A 12,987-nucleotide genomic window follows, 5' to 3' on the forward strand; every position below is an offset into this window, starting at 1 on the left:
GCTTTGTCCAATGACAGGCGACGACACTGTGACGTGAAGAAACGAAATCAAAACACAGCTTCGTTTGTTGGTCACTCTGTTGGCGCGAATACTTCTTTTTTCTCAAACATACAAGCTACACCCTCGTGGCTTATCAGAGTACAGTACACAAAAATTGTACTCAAGTAAAAGTATCACTACTTCAACATACTTTTACTCAAGGAAAAGTAAAAAGTATTCTTCCTAGAAATTACTCAAGTCTCCTCAAGTACCGAGTAACTGATCAAAATGATCACTTGATATTAAAAAAAATTACATCATCACATAGACCAAAATATAAAGGTAAGTGGAAATGTTGGTATTTTAAGGGCCGAGATGACAATAATTCATAAAAATAACAAAATCAGGCAAAAATATATATATTTTTTTCCAAATCAGTTTCTTTCAATTTAAAACTTTAACATAAAGTGCATATTTGTCTTTGGTAAATTGTTTCACTTTCAGTGGGTAGATAATCCAGATATTTTACTCAAGTAAGAGTTGTGATACCTTATATTTTATTACAGCGTAATAAAAATTCTCTGAAAGTAATTTTTTTCAAAAAAAGTTGCTCAAGTAAAAGTAATTGAGTAAATGTAACTAGTTACTACTCTCTGGCTTATGTTAATAAATGGATGGTGTCACCAAGTACCTTATGTAAATAATGCAATAAACAACAACAAATGAATTCAAATTGATAACACACCATGTTTTTACCTTACAGAACAATTATTATCTCCTAAAATCTAACTGAAACATACATAAATATACTTGTAAACATTTATACACCGTACAAGGTTTGCACAGAGTAAACACTTTGAGGATTTTGCCTTTTATAAATATTAACCCCCTTTGAACCTTTTCAGGTTTTACCAAATTAATTTTTTTATTATTGACAAACCAGCATAAGGCAGAACATAATTGTGAAGTACCTAGCAAAAAGTAGCTTATTTAAGTGTACCTCTAGTTTACTTATCTTATACTAAAAATTAAGCAGTGAAAGCTAAATTTATAAATATATACTTAAGAATAGCATAGTGAAGTGTAATTGGCTCATTCTGGAAAGCAAAAAGAAAAGTCTAAGATTAGTACATACTAAGATTTAAACTTGTACTGCAACACTAAAGCTTATGCTTGTGCTCTTTACTAATTTTATCACAATGTACTGATGCCTAGAATATATTGATCTAAGTACTTAATAAATTGATGTAATTGACTCATGCTTACATTTAATGTGGCAAAATAAGTGCAATTCTTTCAGTTTCAATTCTTGCAATTCATGCAATTTCTTTGAGGCATTACCCATTATAAACCTCCAAGTGGGGGAAAAAAATAATTGTTTTTATAGTTTTTGCAAATTGAAATCTGGAATCCATCATTTTCTTTAAGTGTTGCCTCAGTTTCTGAGTTGGCTACTGTTTTGGGCTTTGACTAGGCCCCTATGACATATGACAAAGCTTTCAAGTGCTGTGTAGCCTCTTATTTTCCACCAGGCTAAGACACTTTAGCTCAAATACGAACAGCTCTGTCTCTTTGATCATTCAGACTCAGTGTAGAAAGTGATCAGAAGGGTTTGCTATCAATTTCGTTTAGGCCAAAAATGGGATTTTATTCAAATTAATATCAGTCTTACCTGTTTGTCTTGTAAAGAACCCCGAGATGAGATTTGTCGTGAAACACTGCTAATAAATTTTTATATTGCACATTTTTCTTAGCTTTCAAGAAAAAAATTATCTTTTTGTGGTGGAGTAGTATCTGACGAGGTGGTACATTACAGATCCTTCTCCACAAAGTATCACGGAGAGAGCTGATGAGTATAAAAATGATGTGAGTTATATGGGACGCTCCATCATCAAACATGTACAACCGAGTGAAGCTATAAGTGCATCCCGCTCGCAGCCCATCAGCCCGCCTCTGCTGCAGCACCGCTGCAGCAAGGCTGAGAAAGAGATGAGAGGAAGCTATCAGCAAAGAAAATTAATTACCTCTGTGTCAGCGCAGATTAGCGTTGCTCAAAGCTTTTCCTGCAGTTGGCACTTGTCACCAACAGAAAGCAGCAGAATGACAGAAACCTCACCAGAACCCCAATACACACTATGCAAAAAAAATAGTTCATAGCAGGATTATTACAAGGGCTGTTGAAATTTAACTTACAGCTATACACATTGTAGTATTTGAAGTCAGCTTCTAATGACATGTCAGTAAAAATCGTTATCTGAAAGTCATGGTGTTTGCATAGCAACACTGCTGGACAAAATACTGAAATACTAAACTGCAGAGAATGCAAAACCCCCACCACAATAAAGATCATAAAATAAAGACGGCCTTACATATTCCAAACAAGCAAACATCCTCCCACGTATGACTTTTTTGGCGTATGGTGTGTGGGTGATAGAAAAGCATCTAATTAAGATGGAAACTCACACAGCAGTTATATCTCAGTTCAGTGAGACTAGAGACCACCACTGTACAAGAAGCAAACAATAACTAAACAGTAAAATCAGAATCCGTAAGGAAGATATCAGACCGATGCAGGTCGTGTTTCTCAATGTTCATCAGGCAACTCGCATAGCACCTCAATAATCAGTGTCTTTTAGCCCAATGAGAGCAGCTAATTATGTTTCAATTATCCAAAATTGAAAAGGATTCTCGAAATAAGGACAAAGAAAGAGAAAATTGCTCACCTTGTTCTTTTTTTCTCAGGTGTAGCTTTCAGCTGCCCAGAAAGCAGCAGCTTCAGAGCAACTAATTATCAGTGAAAATATCTTTTGTACCCAGCAGGGTATTTTTCTAAACAGAGACTCTCTAATGTGACATTGTAAGAAAATAGCAGTCTCCTTATTTTAATATTGATCTGAACTAATGGAAAATGCCACATGTCGTAGAAAACTAACCCTCCACATCACTGAAATACCGTGAGATGAGAGAAGATAATTTCAGAGCGATCCTAAAAGAAAATCTGTTAGAGATTACAAAAGACTTGAGGCTGGGAGGAAGGAGGTTAACCTGTCCAAACGTCCAAACCTAAATCCAATTGAATATTGAGGTTGAGAAGAAAAATGGCCAAAAACGTATTGACTAAATGTCTCTATCTGGTAGAAACATACTCTAAAAGACAGCCGAATGGTTCGAATATATCCGAAAATGTGACAACTGCTGCCACATTTTCTCAGGATTTTTGTTTCTAAATATTTTTGAAAACTCTGTCTCATTTCAATTCCATTTCACAATTGTGAACTACTTACAGTCATATTCAATAAATTAGATTATGCATTCAGATGAGGCCCATTTGTCAGATTAACTAAACTGAAATATCCCAAGATATTACTAAAAATGTTAATAAAGGCAAACTGTAGTAAATGGAAACACACACTGTAAAAAACAAATCGTCTCAAATTTACAGTAAAATACTGGCAGCAGAATTGCACCGTATAAATACAGTATGTTACCATAAATTAGAGACTTTTGTTTTTACAGTGTAGCCACATGATCACTCTACACTTTTGCATAACTTCCAGCCTGGTTGCCTAGTGCATCTTCACACCAACCCATTTATAAATTTTGGGGGATTTTTTTTGCAGAGCCGGATCACTTAAGCACTGACACCACAGAGTGGAATTATGTGAGTTTCTTTTCAATGTTAAACTTTATTTCATGTCTCTTCACATCTCCTTGCCTTTCAGTGATGATACACTGAGAGCAGCAAACAAGACACTCATAAACTATTCATATCCCAAACACACTGGAGGACAAGCAATGATGGTCGCTTCCCTGTCTGGCCTGAGTCGAGTGTTTTATGAAATAAAATGGGTAAGTAGGGTAAAACGCAGCATTAGACGACCCTATAAAATGCTACAGCTGTGTCTGCCCTCTGCGATGCGGCCATCACACGGTCTTAAAACTGCTCCAGGAGAAATTGATGTTTTAAATGCAGCCCTCCCATTTGCTTAAATTATGCACCAGGCAGCAAAAGCCAAAAATGTTTCCTTCTCGCTTTATTCTGAAATGACAGATTAAAAGTAGCGTTCTCGGAAGAGGCTAAACAGAAAGTGTCAAAGTGACCAATGGTAACAGGCAAAGCATTTCTCCTCAATACTTAAAGTAATCTGGACTCGGCAGCACAAGCCCGCATCAGAAAGAATGACTTTTCATTGTTTCCATTCTTGGTCAAGAAGACATGCAAGTCCAGCGCTGCGTTGGCTGAAGATCCTACTTCTGTTTGCTGAAACAAACATATAGAAAAGTCATAATGTCAAGGCAGCTTTTAATGCAATTCTCAAAATAAGATGGTTAAATGTGAGGAGAAGCTGTGCTTTGCAAAGTTTTGCTGTCCTATGCTGCCTAGTGGCTCTAAATGAGGAAAATTGCATCAATAGAGTGCCTTCCATAATTTTTAAAAAGGCTAATTAGTGGTTTGAAGTAACGCAGCGCCACACACTCAAGAATAAACAAAGAGACCCTACACACAGTGCCTTGCAAATGTATTCATATATAGTTTAAAAAAAAACAAAAAACATTGTTTAGTAATTAAATTAAGTATGACAATGGTTACAAACTTTCAAGGTGAACTATTATGGTTGAAACGTGTATTCAAAAATATATTTTACTCCTATAACATAATATATAAGTGCAATCAGTTTACTCTGTTCATAATGCTCTTTCGCTGAGGCATTGCATGTTTGGACAATTTGTCCCTCTGGTTTTAGTTGCTGTGCAGCAGGAAGGATTTTTGCTCTTTCTTCCTTACTTCCAGACTGTTGATATAATGTGTAACCATGGCAACAAAGTATTGCTTTTGCAACAGAATACTTGATCTGTGACCCCAATTCCCAGAGGAGGTGAAAAATAGGCTTCATGGATGCAGAGAAAAGGAGGAAGTTCAAACCATCTCAGAATGGGCAAGCTTCATATCCCCAACTCCAACATCTCTCTGCCTGGCTTTGTAACCATAAAGCCAGACAGAGAGACTTCATTAATCTTTTGAGATTAATTAAGTATTTTTGAATTGAAATGCCTTGAGTTCTGGATTTGGTGTATGACACTGCATCTGAAACAGCTCCAATCTTGTCCATGACTCACACTATATGTCGCCACGTCTGGTATATATGTCATTTCAGAACAGCCTCATGGGTATTTTATTTCAATCTGAAAATCATGTCCGCTGCATCTATCTTGGGAGTAGAAAAAAAAAAAAAGGCTATTCTGTTTCCATTTGTCTTGTTTTAAACCCCATTTTGCTTCGATAGGTCGCACCGCCACTGCTTGACCTGTCAAAGTATTTTTATTTATTGATTAATTTATCCACCTTTGTTGCCATGCCTTGCGCGCTCTCTTGTTGCTCCAGACCAGAGCTGATAGAGACCGAGGGGTTCCTAGGATAATGACGAACACACAACGGACTCATGAGGAGAGTAATTTGTGAAGCACTGCTGAGGCTGTAGAGAGAGAGGGAGAGAGAGAAACAACATGAAATAAAACTCAGCCCTGTCCTTCCTTCCTCTTATCTTTCCCCCTTCTGTCTGCAGCTTTATAGGGTAGAGCAAATAAAGCCAAGTTCTCTCTCTCTCTGTTGTGGCTCTTACTTTGCACTAACATAAGACAGACTTTATAATAACAGGGTTTCATTATTTCTTAATGCTAGGACCTGCGGACTAATTAGACCCCCTAATATAAACGTAGTCTTCCTCATCGCTCTACATTTCCTCCGCCTGCTATTGAACTCAAATGCGTACGTTTCATTCACATATTAATTCTGCTGCCTCAGGCGGAGGTGAAGTGAAGGCAGTCACAGATAGCTGAGTGATAGTGCAGTCAGCGGGTTTAACATTAGCTTCAGTGTGTATATATATATATATATATATATATATATATATATTTTTTTTTTTTTTCTGCTCACAGAGAAATGAGGCAAAATGAGGAAGAGGAGGTTGAGGAAGATCTTTTGTAGGCAGTTCTTTCCCTCCCCTCACAATCAAAAGTTGAAATTCTGTAGATATTCAGAGTTGTTTAGTCTGTATTTTAGACATTTTCCAAAAATAGGCAAACCCAGACCATCAGCTACCCAGAAGAGAAAAATCTTGTATTATCACAGTTTTCCCATCATCTGTAGGATTTATGCTCCACTTGAGACACACCGAGTTGTGAACACTGCACACTGATTTGCAATTCAAAAGCTATTTAACCACCTTCATTTTTAGAATAGTTTTTTTTTTTTTTACAGCTCGGGCCTAAATAATGAGAACTTGTCTTTGCCTACAAGTGAGAGAAAACCACACTAAAACGCCTGCTTTATTTTTAGAAGGCATTGCATTCACTGTCTCAGTCTGAAGCACCGTTATTATGCTTTGAGCAATGTAATTATGTTGAATTTGATGCCGTTTCACATCGATCTTTATTCATATATCCTTGCTAATTGAAAAGATTTTTTTTCAGTTTAATTGAATAAAAGTCATACTAACTTCTTTGGGTTTCTTAAAAACAGTCCCTTCTCTATAATTATGAAGACGGCAGACATATTAGTGTTTATACAACTATTGCATGTCATCATTTTAATAGGGTTTTTGCATGTTTTTGATTAAGTGTACTCTGTACGCTGATGTGAACAACAACGACAACCCCCCCACCCCCCCAAAACAAACAGGTAAAGGAGGATGCAGCCGACCAAAAAGAGGCTCTCTGAGCCTGGAACAATGAGTTCTTCATCATTTAAGCGAAAAATATAAACCTGTTCTTGACAGAAAACACAAAAATCTGAAAAGAATACAGATAAATCAACATTTGGCCTTTATCTTAGTTTTTCAAGGCTAATCAGTCATTTTTCTGACTCCAGGAAGGCATTTTCAGTTTCACCCTTTAAACTAGACATGCTCTTCCTTGTTTGATGATAAGATATCTATAACAGCTCTGTCTTGAATACTGTCACTGTCTAGAGCTGTAAATAGAAAAAAAAGACTGTTTTATTGACAAAAAAAATGAGAAATGTCATAACAAAACTGAAGTTATTATCTTTGGACCTAAAGAGGAACTGAATCAATGGACAGCTTCAGTTGTTGCAACTAAAAACCAGCAATCAGGCCCGAAACCTGAGAGAAGTGAAGGACTCTGACCTGAACCTTCAGAGTCACATAAAGCCAGTTACAAAATTGGCCTTCTATCACCTGAAGAACATCTCCAGGATTAGAGGACAAATGTCTAAGCAAGATCTAGAGAAACTCATCCATGCGTTTATCTTTAGTCGCATTAATTACTGCAACAGGGTCTTCACAGGTCTGACTAATAAATCAATCAGACAGCTGCAGCTGATCCAGAACGCTGCTGCTGGTGTTCTGACTAAAACCAGGAAGATAGAGCACATCATGCCAGTTCTACAGTCCTTAAACTGGCTCCCTGGAGCTCAGTGAATAGACTTTAAGTTGCCTCTTTATAAATCACTGAACGGTTTAGCACAACAATACATTAAAGATTTGCTGCAGTTGTATCAACCTTCCAGACCCCTCAGGTCTTCTGTTTGGTTCTGGTTCTGCATCACTAGAACCAGAACCAAACAAGGAGAAGCAACATTCAGCTTCTATCCACCACAAATCTGGAACAAACTTCCAGAAAACTGCAAAACTGCAGAAACACTGAGTTCCTTTAAATCTAGACTGTTTAGAGTTGCTTTTGAAACATAATCGATTAAGAATTTAACGATGACACTTGACCTAATGTAATGTTTCAATTGTTGACTGTGTGTTCTGTGACTTTGTATTTTTGTGTTTTTATGATGTAAAACACTTTGAAATGCCTTGTTGCTGAAATGTGCTGTACAAATAAAATTAGATTGATTGAAATACGTCAAATACATGTGAAATATAATCTAAAACTTTGCTAGAAATGTTTTAAGCCACAACTCTTGAAACATTTCTCAGCTGTTTTTTTTAACTGACAGTTATTCACACAAAATAACTGATATAAAAAACAGACAATCAGCATCATTGTTCTCCTCTGAATGAACTCACCTGATCAATGAGAACAAAATCACTTGATCCAGCAAATTGTAACCATAAATACTTATGCTGGAATTCAACCAATATTGAAAATTGCACTCACAAACTAATATGTTAAATCAAGGTTTTATCAGCTAACATTTAAGAAATAGTGCATATTAATCTTTTTTTTTTTTTTTTTTGTTAAGCATATAGTTTGGAGTTTTGTTGTTCTTCTGACTTATACGATAAAAATTCTTTAAAGTACCGTCCCCAACACCTGCATCCCCGAGTCACTGAGGTGTTTAAAGCTAAAAGCTTTTCTCCTCACCTTCGACTTGATTAGCCTTTTATCCGCTGTGAACTCCCACAATTTAGCCACGCAGACAGCCAATATTTCCTGTATTGCTAAACGCCGCTCTCTGCTAATCAAAGATCATATCAAAGTGCATTAGCTGAACTGGTGAGTCGGCTTTATCTGTTAACCCCTCTCTCCCTCTGCCTCCTCTCCAGTGGTAATTGAAGGAGAAGATGTAAAAAGGGTAATTGCCTCATCGCTCAGACTGATCCGCTTCTCTGTATGCAAATGGATCATTTCAACAACGGCTTAACAATTTTCACGCACTACCTTTTAATTCAGCCGCGCTCCAGTTCTGTTCAGACGCCATGAGAGCTCAGCTGCATATTTGACATACTTTTCAGGACAGTTTGATGACATAAAAAGCGAGCATAAGGCAAGCTTTTCTCAGCTGAAAGGTGATTCCTGACGTTTTGAAATATTGTGCTCCTGCAGGTTGAGGCATGAATATTGCATGTAAAGACCTGAGCTTGCAGGTCTTTACATGCAAGCTCATGTAACTTGACTAAGCAAAATACATTTTCATTGCAAAACTTCAATTTTTTTTACTGATCATTTCAAAAATAGCAGCTAAAAATGGGGAAACTCGCCTTGAAAAGCCTTTTGAAACTCAGATAAGCTCCACTTGTTTTTACTGAATTTCAGTTGTTTGGAGTCTCATTTTTATGTGTGCTCAGTGGATGACAAATATGGGCAGCAGACAGGCCAGTTCAGCACCCACAATATTTCACAGCAGATCCATGCTGTTGTGTTGCATGCAGAATGAGATAACAGCTGTTTGGAAGAGTTTCCTGAGCTTACGCACTGATTTCGACTACATGTTTGTGTCGGGCTTTAATGCAGCGCTGAAAATCACAGGTACTGAGCATCAATTTGGAGCTCCGGCATTCTGTGCTACCAATGTCCGATAATCTCAATCTTTCGGTCACTTCATTTACTGTTCTGCTTTTTCGGGAATTACAGTTTGTACTTTATTTTTTGCTGCATTTTCCAAGAAAAAAAGAATAATTTTTCAACACTGACTGAGCAGGGCTGATATGTTTTAACAGATGATTTCCAGCTGCGGATTTAAACACGCCCACTGGAGCAGAGATAAATTACATAATTCAGATAATAAACTTTGAATTAACTCAATACGGAGTCCACTCTCCCACACGTGTCTTAACGCGGCGTAATGTTGCGTGGTGGAATATGGTGCAGCTGCATTTCCAGCAGTGTTTGGAGATCTTTTGGTGAAATAAAGTTGTGTATGTATCACACACAGAGGGTCTGTGGGTATTCTTTGTGCACTCTTCCGTGTTTTTGTGCTGTATAAAATGAGTCCATGACTGTTCATCTGAAAACACTTTCTATTTGTGTTGCAAAACCCATCTGGCGCAATTCAACTGTAAAACAACAACTTTGTTTGGAGGCAAAAAGGCAAAACGACTGATGATTTGGGACAACTTTTTGATATAATTAACATTCAAGATTCTTCACCAGGAATGCAACGTCAACCTGGCAACATTACCCCATGCTACTTTGCTAAAAAATCTCCAAATCTCTCAAACTGCGAGGTGAACCTTTGTTCACAGTTTTTCTTTCGGTTTTAGTCCTGAACTCTGTCTGGGCCGTTCAATAACTTTCTTCTTTATGAAGTTGTTCTGTATTTACCTTGAATGTTTGTAATGCTGAAAAATGAAATCTTTCTTGATCTTTATCTATTTTTAATTCAGATTTTGAACTGTTTGTAATTTCATACGCAAAACTCCAGCTCCATTAAAATAAAAACAACCCCAGAGCATGATACTGCCACCGCTTTGGGTATTGTGTTCTTTTGCTGGTGAACAGTTTCTGCGTTGTGTTTTGGCCAAAATATACAAAACAAGCCTCTGAATTGTGGACCAATAGCGTAAGCTTGGTTTTATCAGACAACAACACATTTTCCCACAAGGATTTAGGAGATTTTTGCCATGCCAAGATCTCTTGGCTGGAAGAAATCAATTCTGTTTTGCAACCTTCCACAGCGCAGGCATATGCAGAAAGCAGGAGATTGTTTGATTTTTGTCACATGTAGAACACAACCAGTGGCTGCCAGAAATTCACGTTCAGTGTTAGTTACCCTCAGCAGCTTTTCTGACCAGTTTGTGTTTCATATTTTCATTATTTCTGGAGAAAATTCCTCTTTTTGTAAAGTCACTTTTGTCCCATATCTTCATTCGACTCGCTTTTATTAACTTCTTTTAACTTAATTTCATACAACGGAGCAAAACCATCAAATTAAGAAGAACAAAACGCATCTGACATGACAGCAGACAGCAATAAACAAAAATCCTTCAGGGACAGCAGAACTTTATTTAAAAAAAAAAAAAACAGATTCACTGTAACTAATATCAGATGTAAACTCAGGAAAACTGTGCGCTAAAACTGAATCAAAAGTTTCTTCAAGGAAGTTTCGATCCAAGGGTTTACACACCAGATTGTCACTCCTTTTTTAATTCATTATCAAATATATGCTGTTGAATTATGTGTCACATAGACATAAAAGTCATTTTAAAACTGGAAAATTATTAAAAGATTAAATGATAGTCTTTTAGGGGTTGCGTGACTGAAATCTCTTTTATTATAGTCATCTTCTCTGAACCAAGTAGATGTATTACAAATGCGCTTCTCTTTGATTATTTAATGATTGCAGGCTCTTCTGAACCTGATGTCAAACTCAATTACCGTCTGCTGCTGTTTGGGTTTCTAAGGATTGATTGGACATCAAATTTAAACGGGCAAAGTCTATAAAAACACTCGTCTATGAAGAGCTTCTCAGTCAAATCCCTCATGAGAAAGTCAAATGAAGACGAATAGCATTCAGAGTGAAGGAAAGTGGGTATTTTTATCAGGAGCTACTACAAAGCGATGCTATCTGACTGCAACTGCAACAGAGAATTTCACATTTAACAGGATACTCGAAGAAAAAAAACAAACAAACAAACGACATGAGCAGCCCCTGATAAACAGCAGGGATTCAGTGCTGCAGTGTAAGAAGTGAGGCACATGTCAGTGACACCAGCTGAAACCCAGAGGAGACACTTCAGCCTGCTGCTGGAGATTTCACTGCAGTCCCGTCTCCCTCTGGAATAATCTCTCTGTTCACTCGGAGAAACTGGGAGTGTGGCAAAGCGGTTTGTTTGCACGCCTGGAAAGTCATAAAACTGAGAGAGAGAAAAACAGAAAGAATTTATCTTTAATGGTTTTCTGAATAATAGCATAACTTCAGGTGCTGGTGTAAAAAAAAAAATCGACTTCTTTGGAGAAATAGATGTTCTGCTATTTCGCACAACTTTGGAAATGTGCCAGTATTCCGGTAAAACAAAGACCCTGCTGACGATTTGCTAAGCATAAGGAGCTGGAAAAGCTGCAGTCCTTTTAGGTGGGTGTTCGCTGCTTCAGCAACAACACTGGAATGTTTTCTGTCCGTCCTCATAAGAGAAGCAAGCCTTTGAGACAGAAAATTGCTGCTGAGTCCAGGCTTTGTGGCACATTTCCTCTGCACAGGCTCCTCTTAAGGCTTTTCCGCAGCGAGATAATGTATGCCTTTTTTTTTTTTTTTTTTGGCATAATTTGCTGGGATCAGACTCATCTCAATAATGAATGCAATTACAGGTTCCCCTGTATGCCTAACATCCTGATCGGCCCATTACTGTAAAAGCCAAGCTGTTTCATGGTCCTGCATGTGTTCTGCCTGCAACAGGGTCCAAGGAAATTAATTCAGCAGAATCGCATACTGAGAACCACTGATAGCTTACTGTTAAATCAGATCGATGAATACAATCGAATGATGAGCGTTTAGTAGGGGGAAAAAAAGTCTCCCTTCAATGAATTTGCTCAAAAATGTTGTGAAGTTTTTCGGAAATATTTGCTTCAACATCAGAATCAGAATAGTTTTGTGTGTAGAGAAACGAGGAATTTGATTTTGGTTCCCGAGCGCTCAAAGTGAACAACCAAAGAAATAGAAATACAAAACTTTAGAGAAAATAAAGTAAGATTAAAGGACCAATATGTACATGGATTTGCTGCCTTTTTTTTAGAAGGAAATTAAAGATGAAGGTTTAATATAAGATGAAGGTTTAATATGCTTATTTTGCTTAACAGAAGAGGAGACGACTGAAGATCTAAAGTGTTCATCAGAGCGACAGCGTGGGGAAAGAAACTGCTCTGTAGCTTCAACCTGAAGGTAAGAGTTTAAACGGTTTGTGTCCAGAATGTGTGGAGTCTGCAGATATTTTAGCTGCCCTAAATTCATTACACATCTGCTGTTGTTATATCAAAATTCAGGTTCTGGGGATGAAGAAGCAGCATTCAGCTTCTGTGCACCATAAATCTGGAACAAACTTCCAGAAAACTGCTGAAACACTCAGTTCCTTTAAATCCAGGCTAAATCTAGATGCAGGACTTATGCAGTACTCTGTATCTATCACCAAAAATCGCAATATTACACTTAGCTTTGAGAGTGAAGGTGACAGAAACGTTTTAAGGAGTATAAATAATTTTGCATTGGAAAATTGGCTTTGGAAATTCAAATCTAATTTCTGTCTTCATAACTGTTAGTTATTGCTGATTTAAAAGCTTAAATTTAAAAAATATATATTTTATATATTCTGTTTTTACTCTATG

The sequence above is a fragment of the Poecilia mexicana genome, unplaced genomic scaffold (genome assembly GCF_051168715.1).
Source record: "Poecilia mexicana isolate PSO_F unplaced genomic scaffold, ASM5116871v1 scaffold_15, whole genome shotgun sequence".
Lineage (NCBI taxonomy): Eukaryota > Metazoa > Chordata > Actinopteri > Cyprinodontiformes > Poeciliidae > Poecilia > Poecilia mexicana.